General features: G+C 41.4%; 1 long non-coding RNA gene across 1 annotated transcript in view; it reads right to left on the reverse strand.

The window, feature by feature from the left end:
• The window catches only part of LOC143025209 (uncharacterized), an 868,162-nt gene that overhangs the window by 360,607 nt on the left and 495,055 nt on the right, over positions 1 to 12,500 (reverse strand). Inside the window, exon 3 of the long non-coding RNA XR_012966369.1 lies at positions 9,477 to 9,574. This is a non-coding gene — a long non-coding RNA (uncharacterized LOC143025209). The remainder of the gene's footprint in view (positions 1 to 9,476; positions 9,575 to 12,500) is intronic.

Below are 12,500 nucleotides of genomic sequence, written 5' to 3' on the forward strand. Positions count from 1 at the left end.
ATACCTAAGTAAGATGCTGTAATGATTATGATTTATCTTATATTATTTGTTTTTGTTTTGTTATCATTTGTCTGTCTGATTTTCATTTATTATTAGTTATATGTCAATTTACTATTATTTACTATTTACCTGTTTGTTTATTATTTAACTATACCTATGCATTTATTTATGTATTTTATTTGTTATTTACATTATCATAGTTTTTATTTATTATTTTATTATTAATATGATTTTTTTTTCGCATCCGACCTAGATATGGATCAAAAGGTCTCCTGTCGGCATGCTCCGCCTTTGTAATCCTTTGTAATATCATCGATCATTCTGGGCTGACTAAGCAGCCATGGTGAGGTACAAACTCTGTATTCTGTCCCAAGGAGACAGGACGGTCCTGCAATTAGCCATTAACACTGAACATCACTACTTTGTAAAAGAATAAAATAAAATAAAATAAAAAATAAATAGATAAATAAATAAAAAATAAATAAATAAAAAATGAATAAATAAAACATAAATAAATGAAAAATAAAATAAAATAATATAAAATAAATAGATAAAATAATGAACAGGATGAATAGTTTAACAAGCAAGCAAATAAATGTAAATAAACGTATTGATAAACAAAATATAATTAAATGAAATTATTCAATTTAGCTCAGGTGTGCCTGTGCCTGCTATATTGCATGGATTTCGTTACCCACAGAATGCATACATGCGTGATATTTTCTGTAAACATAGAAGCGCTGGTGATTTTCTGGCAATCATAAATTACAACAACAATAGTGATGATAACAATAATATTAAAGACAATGACAAATAATAATTATGCTGAATTAATAAATATCAAAAAATTAATATAAATTTTGTCTTATTTCTTATTTAACTTTTAATCACTATCCACTTGTAGATTTAACCTTGCTACGGCCAGGCGACTTTATTACAAAGGATTACAAAGGCGGGGTATGCCGACAGGAGACCTTTTGGTCCATAACTAGGTCGGATGCGAAAAAATATAACAATGATAAATAAAATAAAACAAAATAAAATAAATAAAATGAAATAAATAAAATGCTATATATAATTTCCATCAATAAAGATTCCTTTTCCAAGAGAGTCAGAAGAACGAGGCTCTGGTTCTAATTACAAGTTTCAATTAAGTCACATCTGTGCGAATGAACGTAGCACATTTTTACCTCAGATGAGTACGAATTCCTCTTTTTCTTCCCGTAAAATGTTTCACAACTAATTCCACTCTTGATTAATGATGACGATGATGATCATGAATCCTCATCTGCCTTACGATGGACGCGAACTTCAAATCATCATTCAAATTGATTTTCGTGTAATCTTACATTTTACGCGAGCGCGCGCCCGAACGCATTCAGACAGAGGTAGACAGGCGGACAGACACACACGCAAACACACACAAATACACACACACACACACACACACACATTATATATATATATATATTATATATATACAAAGCCCACATACACGAACACACACATACAGATGGATACACGCGCACACACACACACACACACACACACACACAATGCATACATATACAAAGCAGCACACACGCTCGAACACATACACACACACACACACACACAATGCATACATACACAAAGCAGCACACATGCTCGAACACATACAGACACAGACAGACACACACACACACACACACAAATACATACATGCACAAAGCACACATTCACGAATACACACAGACAGACACAGACACACTCACGCACACACACATAATACATACATGCACAAAGCACACATACAAATACAGCCACACACACATACACAATTGCACGAACACACGCATGCATAAACCATCCTCTTGCTCAAGGAGAACAGTAATGGTTTGCAGTGTCGAGCCCTGAGCGATGTCTGATATTTGTTCTGCGTCGTCCCGAGCTTTTGACACTGTGAGTGTGCGTGTGTGCGTATATACGAGTGTGTATGCGTATTTGGATACGCATATGTGGGTACATATGTTTGCGTATGTATGTGTTCTTAGGTGCGTGCTGCGTATACATTTCAATGTAATTTTTTATCTAAATAACCATAAATAATAAATAGTAAATTAAATAATAAATAACCATATATAATAAATAACCTTCAATAATAAGTAGCATTAAATAATAAACAACATTGAATAAATAGATAAAGATCCACAGTTTGTAAAAGAAATAATAGTCCTTACGACTAAAGCTACGTTTTCCTCCGTGCGACTATCGTTCCACGATGATCGTTCATGGCTCAACGATGATCGTCAAACGATTGCCTAAATGATTAATTCTTTGCTTTTGAATGATGGGGCTGTCTTGCTTCGAGCTGCAAAGAACCAGGCTGATCATTTCAACCAAACCTACAACCAACGCGCTTACCCAAATTGTGATGCCAGTTAGTAGAATGCGCGTCACCCGCCATTGGCTGTGGTGGAAGGATAATCATCGCACCGAGGCAAACGTACCTTAAGGAAGGCCGGTACCAATTCCCTGACCGCATTTTATAAATCATGCATGTATACGTACATGCAGAACACACTGACCAATGCCCATTTTATAAATACGTACATCCAGAACACACTTGTGTACACATTTGAATGTACATAGACTCGCGCGTAAACGTACACACGCATGAACGCATACAGACACGTACGAAACCCTGAGCGCGCGCGAACGCACACACGTGATTGCCAAATCTATTAATTCAGTAGATTTACAGTATGTGGATTATTCATTCAATATATAGAATTTACTAAAACAAAAAACATTTACCAATTGATACAAGAAAACTCATTGTATTTTTAAAACTACATATACAAGCACGCAATAGTCACGACTTTATATTATTTGTTTGTTGTCTGTATATTATTATGTAATTATCATTTATTATTATTTATCTGTCAATGTATTGTTATTTACCATTTACCCATTTGTTTATTAAACTTTATTCTTTTATAATATAATTTTTTATCTATTTACTTATCATAATTATTTCTTTCGCAACCAACCTAGTTATGGACCAAAAGGTCTCCTGCCGGCATGCTATTCCTTTGTAATCCTTTTGTAATCCCTTTGTAATACTGGGGAGACATTTCCCACAGCAAATAACAAGATGGCTGACAAAAACTATGTCCCCTATAATCTATACTTTCGAGGGTCGACGCTCCGACCAGAAGTCAAAAAGCCGAGGGAGCCAACTCCGTTTCATTTATTGAAATCCTTGAAGGAAGTTATTTGATTAGATTTATGACACAAGCCGAGGTAGTTTGAAAATTAGGGACGTTGTAATTTGAGAGCATAAAAGCGAACAACCCCATGATAAGAGACTTTATGAGAGCAAACAGGGTGATAGAGCCCCGTCGTCTTGGTGGAGATAACGAGGAGATAATTGGTGAGAAATGGGCTGGGTTCTCGAGGTCGGAGAGGTAAAAGTTTGAGAAAAAAAATGACAAAGTAAAAAAAAAAACAAAAAAAAAAAAACAAAAAAAAAAAAAGAAAATGATTAGTGGAAAGGGTTTGCAAAATATTTTTGAGGTCCTGAGGAACCACAAAAATAGAATATGCTATAGTAATGATGGATCCCCTTGAAGGAGCGCACTGTACTTGAACATAAAAACTTCCGCACAATTATGTCATGCATGCATGCGCGCACACACCCGCGCATTCACGCACACACACACACACACACGCATACTGTTCAGAGTCTGATTTTAGCCAGGATAAAGGCTGTAGAGGGCGTCATTATAGATAACCAGGTCCTTCCCTAATTTCACCCAGCCTCGTTATGGACCAACAAGTCACGTGATTTGGTCATCCACAGTATTCCATTATATAACCATACAGGTCGGGTTACAAGAAACTCCATTTACTATATCCAGGGAAGCCCTCTCTCGACCCAGTCACCACCACAACTACAACCACTATCAATACCACAACTACAACCACTATCAATACCCCAATAACCACTACCACACAGTCACCAACACCACCACCTCTACCACAACCACCAGCACCACCATCTCCACCACCACAACTACCTCCACCATAATCACACCACCACCACAACCAACAACCACCACAACCATAACAACTATCATTATAACCACAAAAACCACCACCACTACAACCACAACCATCATCATAACCACAAAAACCAAAACCACCACAACCAACACAACCACCACCACCACAGCCAACACAACCACCACCACAACCAACATAACCATCACCACCACAACCGCCACCACTGCAACCACAATCACCAACACCATCCCTACCACCTCTACCACCACCACCACTATCACAATCACCCCTCCACCACAGCCACCTCCAGAACCACCATCACCACTTTCACCACCATCACCTCCATCACCACCCTCATCACCATCACCTCTACCACCACCTCCATGACCACCACTTCCAACATCACTTCCACCATCGCCAACACTTTCAGCAGGAAGTGAATCTACCGCAAAGTCTGGTCACGCTCTGGCAGGTTCTTGACATAATAAACTCATCAAAGGGCGTCTCCTGTCAGCGAAGCGGAGAACCTCTTGTCGGCTCCAAACCTTTTCATCAAAATCGGTCCATAACTGTGTTTGAAGTTGCTAACAAACGAACGAACGAACACGTCCGAATACATAACCACCTTGTCGAAGATAACAACACTGTCCTTTCTATATGGTTTTCGTGAATTAAATTATGTTTAAAAAGGAATTCAATTTCATCACGGGAACATTTAGTCCTTTCTGAAGGACACCAGATGATTTTATTCTGTTGTGCGGAACTTTTGTGAGTTTTCGTGGGTAAAGACCTGAGCTCAAGGTAGAGGGTAACATGGTCCTCAATCACGAGCTTCACAAAGTAACGCAATTCTTCCGAAGACTCCTCAGGAGTTGACAGAAACTCTTGTAGGTGTGTTCGCACACCATTCCATCTTGACCAAAGAAACACCAATAACGAAACTGAAACATCCCGCATGAACCCCTGAACATGGCGGTAATGGACATGGAACTGCCTAGTGTAGGCCTCATGATCTCTTGCAGTCTCCTTCACTCTTACGTTTTTATGTTCTTAAAACGAATTCGAAGTTTAACACGACCTCCTCGACGACCTCCTCAAGTTCCAGCACCTGGAACCTTGGGGGATAAACCTATCTGGAACATTTCAATCCTTCGCGACCCAGAATAAAGTAAAGAGAAACGAAATGGACAGTGATATATATACACCCTTTACTCTGGAAAATAATGTGTACAGCTTTTCTTTAACAAAACTAAATTAACAGAATCCATGGCAATGCATTTCCTTCAGAAAACTAAATCTAATTAGTCAAGTATTTGAAATACTCTGAAAACGTGAGAATTTCCCGTGTCCCTGCGACTCATCAAAATCGATCTCGCGACCCAACTTTGGGTCGCGACCCATAGTTTGGGAACCACTGGGTTAGGTTAGCATCTCACGTCTATTATTCCTCCTTCCTTCGTCGTCTCGAGATCGGTGAGGTCATCGTCAGGGGGGGTGGGGCCCTCTCCGAGGACGGCTCTGACTGCCGAGTGTCGCCTCAGTTCAGGAGCTCCGTCATTCCAGGAGCCGCCCCTTCCATTTCCTGGGGCCCCCACGCTCTTGTCCGGGGGCCCAGGCATCAGCAGCTAAGATTAAGGGATCCGCCCATCGCCGCTTACTGCCCAAAAGCCCTCTTCGGGGACATAACGTGGCTCGACAGTCTCTGGTTAAGATGATGATAGACGAGTTGAAAGGTAGAGAGAATTGAAAAAGAAAATACACTAAACAATGGGAACCTGAAGATCATGAGGGAAAATTAAAAAAAAAAATGCTGTAATGCCTGCCACTTATTCATTCATTATATTTTTTTTTTCTCCTGCACCCGACGTAGCTATGGACCAAAAGGTCTCCTGTCGGCATGCTCCTCCTTTGTAATAAAAGGAACAAAACAGAAATTTGAGGGAGGTTAAAAAAAACAAAAACAAAAGGAAGGGGGAGTAAGAAGTATGAAATATCGTACGAAGAAGTAAAGTTACGTAGAGATAAAGATGAGCTGAGAACGAAAGAAGAAGATAAAGAAGAGAGAGACTACGGGTCACGTGATGACAGGCGACATATGCGACCGATCGTGGGCAATCAAAGACGAACACGAGAACGCCCACTGTCACAGGGAACTCCCCAAGTTGTCAAGAAGAGGAGGAGGAGGAGAACGAGGAGGACGAAGAAGAAGACGAAGAGGCCAACGAGGACGAAGAGGAAGACGAAGAAGAGCAGGAAGAGGACGACGAGGAGAACGAGGAGGATGAAATGGAGGACTATTGGACGAGTTGGACTAGAGGACGACAAGGAAGACGAATAAGATGAAGAAGGGGGCAAAGATGAGGAGGACGAGGACGAGGACGAGGAAGAGGAAGAAGGGGAAGCCGAAGAGGAAGACGAAGGGGAAGACAAGGGGGAAGACGAAGGGGAGGATGGGAAAGGGGACAATGAGAAAGGAGGAGGAGGGGGAGATGAGGAGGAAAAGGACGATAAAGAGGAGGAGGAGGAGGAAGAGGGTGAGAAAGCGGACAAGGAAGAGGACGAGGAAAAGAATCAGGAGCGGGAGCAAGAAGAAGAGAGGGAGAGAGAAGGGTGAGGAGGAAAAGGAGGAGAAGAAAGAGAAGGAGAAGGAACCCGTATTAAGAGATAAGAATTCAACCTGATTTTTGGTGAAAGCTCCTGATGGAACCGAGATGACCCGATAGGCGGGAACCCTCACCTCGGCTGATCTCAGCTTAAGAAAAAAACATCGATTCCAGCTTTCCACATAGCCCGATTCCTTATCTACGTACAATACATTTTTCTTTTACACATTTTGTACAATTGTGATTGCAGTTCAGAAAAGTGTATTGTAAGAAACAGAGTCAAACAGCACAATGAACTAGTTTAACAACTATTGATTGTTATACTCGTTGACATACCATAAACATTCACCAGTTATTATAAATATTCACCAATCATTATAAACATTCACCAGTCATATAAATATTCACCAGTCATATAAACATTCACCAGTCATTATAAGCATTCACCAGGATGATAATAATATGCACAGCCATTCCCCAATTGATAATGTTTCTAGACCAGAGGATTTGGTCACTGGAAACCAGAACAGCCAAAGATACAAAAATCAGAAATGGAGGCTTTGGGGGAATCATGAGTGACGAGAAAGAACAGAATAACAAAGTCTGGCATTAGACGAGAACTCTGATAAACAGAGATGGTACAGACACGTGCAAAGTATGGAGGTTGGGAGGGTGTTCCAGTTTGGTTTGAGATATATATCAATAGAAAGAAGACCAATTGGAAGACTTAGGAGGAGGTGGAGGGGAAGATAGGAGGCAAGCACTGGAGGGAAGACATAAAACAAGTGGCGAATGGAGAGTAAACAAACACATGGAGTGGTTCATGAATGGAATAAACTTCCTGCAGAGGCAGTGCAATGTAGTTCAGTTCGAAGCTTTAAGAATCATTTAGATAAACACCTAGGCAAGATGCTGTAATGATTATCATTTATTTTATATTATTTGTTTTTGTTTTGTTATCATTTGTCTGTTTGATTCTCATATATTATTAGTTATCTGTCAATTTATTATTATTTTCTATTTACCTATTTATTACTTAACTATACCTATGCATTTATTTGTTTTATTTGTTATTTACTTTTTATTTATTCATTTACTATTACTATGATTTTTTTTCGCATACGACCTAGTTATGGACCAAGAGGTCTTCTGTCGGCATGCTCCGCCTTTGTAGTAAAAAAAAAACACGTGGGCTGACAGGAAAACCTATCAAGCGTCTGATGAAAAGGCAAGACAAAGACTCTATTTCCAACCGATAACTATCATTTACTGTATTTTCAGTTGGAAAATGAAAATATCTAAGTGTACCCACAATTCCTGTGTCAAACGGTGCACAAATTAAAAGATCTAATATATTTATATGTGGTGTAGAGGAGCTTCATATTTTGTGTGTGCATGTGTGTGTGTGTGTGCATGTATGTGTATGTGTGTGTGTGTGTGTGTGTGTGTGTGTGTGTGTGTGTGTGTGTGTGTGTGTGTGTGTGTGTGTGTGCGTGTGTGTGTGTGTGCGTGTTTGTATATGTTTGCGAGTTTGTGTATATTTGCGAATGTGTACGTGCGTACATGTGCACACGCATACACACAAGCACACACAAACACACAGGCGCACAAGCACACACACACACACAGAGAAGGCCTATCAACAGTGATTACTACCTTTGAGGCCTAATGTGTACGAATGACGCGCCAGGACACAATCAGTCACAGCTGGCGCCTTCCTTCTTCGTTCCCAAGTCCTCTTCTCTCTTAGAATATAATTCTCTTTATCTTAAACTCTTTTTCTTTACCCTAGTTGTCTTTTTACATAAACATCTCCTTCGACCTTTCACCCTACTTTACCTTCGCCCATCCTCTTCCTTTCTTTCGTCCTTCATAAATTCCTTCTCAGAAGCCTTATTTTTTTTTTTTTTTTTTTTTTTTTTTTTTTACAATTTCTTAGGACATTCGGGTCTATATATTGTCATCGTCATTCTTTGTACCCCCTTTTCATATAATTTTACTTTCTCTTCCTTCTCCTCCCTTCTTTTTCTCTCCTCCTTCCCATAATCCCCTTCCCCTTAAAGGAGTCACACAAAACCCTAACATTCTCCCATCCACACCCGTAACCATCCACCCCCCTCCCCTTCCCCTCCTATGCCTACCCCCACCCCCACTCCCCACCCCGCCCCCTGTCACCACGCCAGGCTTGGGGAGAGAGACGGGGGGGGTTAAATGAAGGAGGGGGTGCCTGCTGGGGTGTGAGTGGGGGGGGGGTCTGTATGGGAAAGAGGGGGAATAGGGGATATGACAGAGGGTTAAAGCTGTCACCCACTACTGTCACCCGGGTCAGGGGGCGGGGGAAGGACGGGGCGGGTAAGGGGAGGGAAAGGGGGCGGGGAAGGGGCTGGTGAGGGGCTGGAGGGAGCCTGAGGGAGTTTTAATGGGGGCGGGCAACGGGGCTGTCCTCTTTGTCTGTGAGGTTCAGTGATACATCCAAAACAGGATTAAGTCTTCTCTTGTTCCCAGGGATAACATGTTCTTCGTCCATGTTCAGCAAGAGGAAGAACATCATGATCGTGTGACTAAGAACACAATGATAACATTATACGTTCTCGCGTTTAAGCTTAGTATATCGTGAGATCGAGTGTATGAGCGGGGAAGGTTACCATGCAATGAATTGGTGGGGGTTACCCATCATCGGCCGTCAGCCCCTTCTATGGAGGTGCTGTGTCTTGCTGCATTGCTTCTGCCCCTGGCAGTGGGCGGAAGGCAGGGATGATCTTTCATCCCTAGAGAGTTAAGAGAGAGAAGGGACAACAAATGAGCGTGATATGGGTGAGTACTTACCTTAGCTGGCCACCCCTCTTGTAAGGGGGAAATGGCCTTTTGGTACAGTACATGTACAGCTTAAGCGAGCTTGCCCTGTGTATTCCATCCACCGTGTTCTGAAGAAAGAGAATATTTGTTATCATGCCATTCATGGTCCCCTTGTTTTGTCCCGACACTAAGAATCACGCACGAGGTAAAAAAAAAAATCGCGTTTTCGAGGATTCCTAAAATTCTTCAATACATCAGTTGTTGTATAAAAACATAGTTATTATGTCATATACTGTCACTGCAGACATAAAGAATCACGTGGAGGAGCGTGACAGTGGAATTATGTGAGGCGGAGTGAAGGATCAAATCCAACGCCAAGCCGAAAATAATTCTGTTGTGTAATTTGTAAATATTCGACAAAAGAGACTGGTTCCCAGATATCTACCAACCTTTAGCCCTTAGGATACGTGTTGTCCATACACTTGTGAACATAGTAATAGAAAATACATATAGTGACAATTAAGACTCGAAAACTTTCGCAACAATTATACTACCCTGAATCATCTTAAAAAAAGATGATAAATATATAAATAAAAATATGATAATATAACTAATAATAAATAAAATAAGTAAATAAATAAATAGGTAAAGTTAAATAATAAACAAATAAATAGTAAATAATAATAAATGGACGGATATACAGTATAATAATAAATAATAATTAAGGAAATAATAAAGACAAATGATAACAAACAAACAAACAATACAAAATAAATGGCAGGCATTACAGCATCTTGCTTAGGTGTTTATCTAAACTAATCTTAAACCTTCGAACTCCACAGGAAGCACGACGGAATGTTTGAGGTCCAACCTGGGAAGTCTTCTCCTTCCCCAGACACTCCCGGAAACTCCCTCTCGGCGAGGCGTCCCGCTGGGAAGAGAAGTCTCCGACGAGGTCCCCCGTGGCCGCGGCTGCCGGCGAGCGAGCGAGCGAGCCCGCCCATCCGTCCAGCCCCCTCGATCATTCTACGGTAATTTTCAACGCGTTTTCATTAACACGATTTAGACAAGGGCACGTCTGTGATGGCGCAATCTCTCAGGCTTGGCGATCGTGGTGACCGAACTTCTGCGATGCTCGTATCCCACGAAATCTCTTTTTTGTTTCTCAAACCTTTATCAAAAATCTCTTACACTATGATGTCACGTTACATTTTATTCTACGTCTGATAAGTGACAAACAACACTAACATCAATAGTCTCAAACTCAAGTTAGACCTAGCGAGAAGTACGAATATATATAATAAATACATCAGATAACGCGGCTTGCAACCTGATATTTTTGTTTGACACCCAAAGTCAAGTTCGGGACTCTTTTGTAGACAAGAAATATAAGTAAATAGTGTCTATGTTGCTTGAAGAGATAATCACTTACGCCAGGAGGCGCTGAGTAGCTGCGGCCAAAGCAGTCCCCTTTGCCCTGTGTGTTCCGAACGCTTACAGTTGGGTTCGAACCAGTGTCAAGAAAGAAATCAACGCACCATATAGTATTGCAATACACACACACACACACACACACACACACACACACACACACTAAGAGAGAGAAAGATAGAAAGAAAATGAGAGAAAGAGAATAGAGAGAGAGAAAGAGAGAGCGATAAAGAGAGAGAGGTATACCCAAACTCACACTACAAGAAAGAATCCCAATAAACGTCACTGTTTTTCTTTCGCAAAACCTGGCAAGAGCTCCACGCGCAGAATCAACAAGACCCTCCGGACAGCGGCTTCCGATTGCCGCGCCGCGCCCAGATCTCTCCGGGAGGCGATGATCGCCCCCCCCACCTCCCCCTCCTCCTCCGGTCATTGTGACGCAACAGTTGCTTACCCTCTAAGACCGCCCACCATCATCAGTATTCCCCCCCACCCCATTCCCCCAATTCTGTTTCACGGCGTGAGATTGTTCTACAAGATAGAAGCGCTGGTCAAATGCAGTCCATAGTAACCTTCTGCTGCTATCCACACAAATGCATACACACATACACACCTATACATGCACATGAACATACACAAACGCATGCCTATGAACATACACAAGCACATACACATATGAACTTATACAAACACACACATGCATATGAACATACACATACAAACATCCATAAACACATACACTCATGGGTACACACATACACATGTGCACAAATACACACACACTCATGCGTACGCACACACATACACACAAAGTACGCAAAAGGCAAACAATGGCTAATAATGTCAAGAGCATCCCATAAGGAAATCCTACAGCCCATAACGAGGTCAGGTCCAGAATAATAAATAGCTAGACGAGAATGTATGTATAAAAAAGAGCAAACACAAATGAATGAATGAATGAATAAATGAACAAGTACATGTACACTAAGGTGTGTTAGAAAGTTAGAGATTAAGAGACGGGACCTAACGAGCGTTGCTCCTTTCCGGTATGCTACAATTAGGTGAACATACGCACACGCAGACGCACACACGCCTGTCACCTTTCACTCATTAAATCACAATGAAACACCTTCACCCCACTACTTTTAAAAGAACGGACCTCAACGGGTAGACTACACCAAGGCATTAACCAACATGAATGACAGAGGGAGAGAGAGAGAGAGAGAGAGAGAGAGAGAGAGAGAGAGAGAGAGAGAGAGAGAGAGAGAGAGAGAGAGAGAGAGAGAGAGAGAGAGAGAGAGAGAGAGAGAGAGAGAGAGACACACACACACACACACACACACACACACACACACACACACACACACACACACACACACACACACACACACACGAGTCTAACACGTGATCCAGAACCATGGTGAATCACACACACACACAAACACACACACACACACACACACACACACACACACACACAAACACACACACAAACACACACACACAAACACACACACACACACACACACACACACACACACACACACACACACACACACACACACACACACACACACACACACACGAGTCCAACACGTGATCCAAGACCATGGTGAATCACAC

This window comes from Oratosquilla oratoria, chromosome 5 (genome assembly GCF_046742065.1).
Source record: "Oratosquilla oratoria isolate Oo_2021 chromosome 5, ASM4674206v1, whole genome shotgun sequence".
Taxonomy (NCBI): Eukaryota; Metazoa; Arthropoda; class Malacostraca; order Stomatopoda; family Squillidae; genus Oratosquilla; species Oratosquilla oratoria.